Source organism: Hypomesus nipponensis, chromosome 13 (assembly GCF_054491055.1).
Source record: "Hypomesus nipponensis isolate SF chromosome 13, ASM5449105v1, whole genome shotgun sequence".
Lineage (NCBI taxonomy): Eukaryota > Metazoa > Chordata > Actinopteri > Osmeriformes > Osmeridae > Hypomesus > Hypomesus nipponensis.
Genome location: NC_140373.1, coordinates 9,314,440 through 9,320,528, shown reverse-complemented (window position 1 = coordinate 9,320,528; position 6,089 = coordinate 9,314,440).

The window sequence follows — 6,089 nt, the reverse complement described above, 5'->3', positions numbered from 1 at the left end:
TCTTGTTTGTGGGATTCCGGACCCCTGGAAACTCTCAGAAACCCACATTCCACCCCTAACCATGGGCAAGATTTGGTTTTGCGTCCATGTGGAAACTCTTCGCCTTCTATTTTCAACAGCCTGTATAACATAGAGCCACAGAGGACTGTTCATTTAGACACAGCAGATGGACACGTTGGAAGCAGAGAGAGAGGACGTTGGGCTCTGTGTGGGTGGGCAGAGGGAGGGAGTCATCACCCTCAGAGTGACCCCCTTGTCTTTCAATCAGCACCAGGGCAGCAGGCTGGGGGTGACAGGGTCGTGACAGGGTCGTCAGCCCCACAGTACAGCAGGGTGGGGGCGACGGGGTCGTCAGCCCCGCAGTACAGCAGGGTGGGGGCGACGGGGTCGTCAGCCCCGCAGTACAGCAGGGTGGGGGCGACAGGATCGTCAGCCCCACAGTACAGCAGGGTGGGGGCGACGGGGTCGTCAGCCCCGCAGTACAGCAGGGTGGGGGCGACAGGATCGTCAGCCCCACAGTACAGCAGGGTGGGGGCGACAGGGTCGTCAGCCCCACAGTACAGCAGGGTGGGGGCGACGGGGTCGTCAGCCCCGCAGTACAGCAGGGTGGGGGCGACAGGGTCGTCAGCCCCGCAGTACAGCAGGGTGGGGGCGACAGGGTCGTCAGCCCCACAGTACAGCAGGGTGGGGGCGACAGGGTCGTCCGCCCCACAGTACAGCAGGGTGGGGGCGACAGGGTCGTCAGCCCCACAGTACAGCAGGGTGGGGGCGACAGGGTCGTCAGCCCCACAGTACAGCAGGGTGGGGGCGACAGGGTCGTCAGCCCCGCAGTACAGCAGGGTGGGGGCGACAGGATCGTCAGCCCCACAGTACAGCAGGGTGGGGGCGACAGGTTCGTCAGCCCCACAGTACAGCAGGGTGGGGGCAACAGGTTCCTCAGCCCCACAGTACAGCAGGGTGGGGGCAACAGGTTCCTCAGCCCCACAGTAATGGTGGTGATGGGGGGGGGACGGGGGTTTCTGAAGACCAGCTACCCACTTCCTTCTAGACCGAATTACACATGGTCCCATATAAGGTCTTAATAAGGCACCTCTACCAACATATCATATAATCTTCATGTGAGTGAAGATATGAATGGTCAACTATATGCTATCACTTGTATGTGTCTGAGGGTTCATATTGGGTCTATTTTTCCGTTTTAGCCCAGGTGTCCATTTGAGCCCAGGGCTGACTCGAGTCTTTTGTGTATCTAGTTTCTCATCAAGGCTTCATCAGACTGGACAGGCTGTGTTCTTATTAACTACTGGCTCTCTGTCTCATTGATTTCCATTGGGCTGCCATCACCAGTTCAGCAGCTGATCTGCCCTGCTCTCTGGTGACAGAAGCTGCAGCTGCTCTAAATGCATTGGCATGTCATCTCCAGTGAAGATGCATTTACATTGTAAAAAAGACACATTAACTTAGAAACAAGCTGTGGTGCATTAACACACACACACACACACTCACACACTCCTACACTGCATCTACTCTTCTCAAGGCCGGTCCATCAATACCATATTACCTGATCTTTTATCTGTTTATTGATCAGTGGGCCTGTTCATGTGTGGATTACGACATGTTCTATTACCAGTGAGCGTGTGTGGCAGAGAAGCAGAGGCACCCTGACACCATAATACTCATCCTAGCTACCCTCCCCCTTCAATATGTGTGAAGTGTTTATGAATGCGTACGTGTGTGTATGTGTGTGTCTAAGGGGGAGGCCTGGACGGTTAGAGTGCAATATTGACCAAAGTGAATCAGATTCAGTACATGGTCGCCATAGATACCACCAGATATTGTTTGGAGTCAGCATTTAAAGAATGTGGATGTCCAAAAATATTTTTGTGCCAGCTGAGTGGCAGTTATGGTCCTTCGGATTAATAGCAAACATATATAATGTGTTTTTCTTTTGTCAGTTTGCGGTTGGTTTCTAGTCTTTCCAGACCGTAATGTCAAGCTGATGTATCGCCTGTAAAACTGAGCATCTGCCCCACGGTGACTTCATCCCCAAAATATGATCACGGTTGGAAGAAAACACAGTTTGAGGAATAGACAGGAGATGATGAATAGTGTTGTTGTTTAGCTAACGCTGGTTGTCTTGTCCTTTTCTTGAAATCACAAAATCCTGAGAACGAGAGAGTTGGAGAGAGAGGAGGAATTAGTGAGGGGAAGAGGGAGAGAGCAGAGTAGAGCGTCTCTAATCCATCATGTCTTCTTTTGTCAGGCCTGCGTCCTTCTCTCCAGAGATGACGACCTGGACACATGCACACACACGTACACACACACACACATGCACACACACATGCACACACACATGTATACACACACACACAGACACACACAGTCCCTGCACTCTGGCAGGCAGCAAATCCTAGGGCCTGAGAGATACTGTTGTGTGACACGGTTCTTATTGAATACTGACATTAATCTCAGCCCTCCTGCTGGCTCTCGGTAGAGCACCCTGACAGGGAGGAGAGAGGCTGAGGGAGGTCGGTTGTCGGCCCTGCGGGCTGGATGTAATGCCACGGCTGGCTCTTCCCACATGTGGGAATGGAGCAAGTAGGCTCTCCCACCAGGCCACAGGAAGTTGGACATTGTCTCAGAGCGTTAGGCACTAATCGGTGGAGATCATCTTGGAGTAGAGCTGACCCTTAGGCCAACCTCAGCTTCACTCTCCAACAAACCAGGAACTATGAACACTAGGATTGGCCAATGGAAACACAGGAACTGTGGTCAAATTGTTCATGACTGCGATAAAACAAGCATTTCTCTATAATCAATTCAAATCAGTGATTGCTTTATGTCAAGAATAATTGCCGTCCTTGGGTAGTTTGTTATAGCGGAATATAATGTAGAAGGACAGGGCAAGGCATTTCTTCAGTGCAATTTATAGGACTGCAGTCCACAGAGAGAGATCCCAACCCCCCACCCCAACCCCCCACCCACCCTCCCACCCAGCCCCACCCACTGAGACACCCTGGACATCTGCTGTGTGGACTGGGGTCTAATCTACCTTTTGGTGTTGGAAGTGGGGGGGTGTGAGAGCTTGAGTGTGTGTGTGTTCTCTCTCTGGGGATAGAAGGGGGCTGGAGAGTATAGAGTACAGGTGGTGGGCGGACCTTGCAGAAACAGCAGTATGATATCAGACGTGACCTATACACAAAGATACACTCACACACACACACACACACACGTACACAGGGTAATGAGAACCATGGGGAAGTGAAGTCACTCAACCATTGGGCAGAATATAAGACTCCGGAACAGATATTGTCCTTTAAGTCTCACTTGGTTGCCCAAACACACACACACACTAACACACACACCCACACAAATACATACACACACACACCCTCTGTCCCTCCCTTTTTCTAGTTCTGTCAGCCCTTAATCCCTATGTCCTTCAATGTGGCTAGTGTTCCACGGTGAGAGCAGAGGTCCTCAACATGCAGAGGCACTCAAAAACCTCCCCTAAGGTCAGAGGTCATCCATAGATATCCACTCAGGGGTCAGGCTCATTAACCGTTAATAAGGTTTCATTAGGCCAAGCTGTCTTTTGGCATCTCACCTTCTTCTCCTCTATCCTCTTTCTCTGAACCTTTCTTCATCTTCCTCTCTTCCCCTTCTCCCTCTCCCTCTCTCTTTACCCAGTCGGTCTTTTCTTCTCTCTTATCGCAGTGTTGTTTGACGAATCATCCCTCTATCATCATTACTAAACCACATCCTCCTCTTGACTCTGTTGATCCTTGTGGTGATTATTCCCATGTAGGTCCTCTCCCTGTGTTTGAAGTGGGCTGGCCCAAGGAAAAGGATCAAGGATGGGAGGAGAGGGGAGAGTGGAGACATGGAGGAGAGGATGGAGGGAAAAGATGGAGGGTAGACCAGGCTGAGTAAACGTCCTGATCAATGCGAGGGGTCTGGAGGACTACACAACAACAGTGTAAACACAGCAAAGACAGAAGGAGCCTGTCAGTCTGATTTATAATTACAGCGCATGTTGACTTAGGGCTTTTGATCAGCTAATTATAAAGGCACACGGGTGCTAAATGTTAGCCTGCCAGTCGTCTAGTTGGAGGAGGAGAGAAAAATGTTCTTCCCTTCTTCTTTCCTTGCTTCCTTCCTTCAGCCAGACCAAATGTTCTGTACTGTAATTAAAGACTGGCTCCTAGCTGAAAAGAGCGAAGCCTCATATTAAAACTAGCGGGGGATCGAGATGTGTTTGGCATGTGCTCTGAAGGCATGCTCTTCCACAGAGCCTTTGCCAGAAGCGTTGCCATTTTTTCTATGTACTTGTATGTAATTCAAAATGACTGTTGGCTTATGAAAGACACAAGACTGTTGTGGGTTGACCAAGGTCCTTTATCCCAGTTTTGTATAAGATTGTACCGTCAACTCTCTTCATTCAAAGACAAGGTCTCTTAGTTTTTCTTCAGCTTTACTGTTGCACAGTACCTCGCATGCTGTCCAGGGAGAGGTAGAACAAGGTCACATGGTCCACGTTTAGAAAACTATACTGTTAAGAAAAATGTAGATATACATTTATAGAATGTATTTACGATAGAGACAGGAAGTGTAACATTTCTATTATGGTGCAAGAAGAACATAAGTGTGTCCCTCTGACAGGAAACTTTCTCTGGTTCTGACCTTTCCTGACTGGGAGGTCAAAGGGCAACAGTTGGTACCTGGTCACATGACTACCATTACATTACATACATACTGATACGTTTTTAAACTAGGTTTCAGTGCAATAAAAAGCCTCTTAAACATTTAAACTAATTATTAGAATACCACTAAGTAACCATTAAAGGTCAACCTTAATGATCAACAGTCATGAGGGTGCCTGAACATATTACCCTCCAACATAATGGTTAAACCTCGTCCCATTTGTCTGTTCATAATTACAGTCCTCTGACATTATCCATCAGGCTAAATTAGTCCATTAGTACCCATAACAGATCAGTAACTCTCCCTGTTCCTGTTCCATCTCTCTGAGAATAGCCAAGGGAGAGTTAGGGTCAGGGGTTGCTTGGTGACCCAAAGGTGGCATTTTCTCTCTCTATCTCTCTTTCTGTCTATGTCTTTCTTTCCCTCTCTCTCTCTGACCTCCAGGGGTCATCTGGGTCAGAGAGACCCCCACTGAGAGGCCTCTACCCTGGCCCAGGCCAGAGGGCAGCTGGCCAAGTCGCTTCAGGAGGACAAGTGTGAAGAGTGCAGAGGAGACTGTAGCAGCTTAATTGAAAGTAGAGATGACTCAGCCCATGTTTACATGGTAGGATCCAGTCAGAGTAGCAGGGTCACAAAGAAGACCAAGAAGGCATCACTGATCTGTAATGTAATCTGAAATAACCATCATTTCTTCCTTGTTTTGATTAGTCAGGCCTACATAAACAAGTTTTTCATTTGCCTTGTGAAATGAAAGTCTGAAGTATTTGTGTTGTTTATTTATAGTCATGAATAAAACATGAATAATACTACCCAGAGGAAATAACCTAGCACAGAGAGATTATAGCTTCTTGTATTTTGTTGCTAACCACCCACCATCACCAATATTACACACCCTTCTCATGCACTTCTCCATAGAGTACTGCCATCGATTTGACATGTATGAGCTATAAATCACCTGTTAAATCTTTTTTTTTACAAATGTGTGATTGCGACCTCGGTGCGACCCGGAGCTAAATCACCATGCCACGGGACACGGCTCACAGAAGCAAATATCCCTCCGTCTATAAACTAACCAGGCAGGTATTGATTAGCCCGCTCCCTGAAGAGCAGTTCCCAGAGGTGGAAACTGCAATAATAATCGATCCTATAGAGGTGGGAAGGGTGACTGACAGCCTTTCCAGCCAATCCACTGTTAGCTGGCCAGTCCAGGCGGTCAGCAGTTTATACCACAGACGCCTGCAGGTCAGCAGCAGGAGTCAAGGGTCAACGATACCCCATCCCAGGGTTCTCTAGTGACCAATGTGGATTGATTGCTTACACATCAGAAAGCTTCCTCTCAGCGGTAACTTCACATTTAGCTCTGGAGGCTGTGGCTCAATGATCCT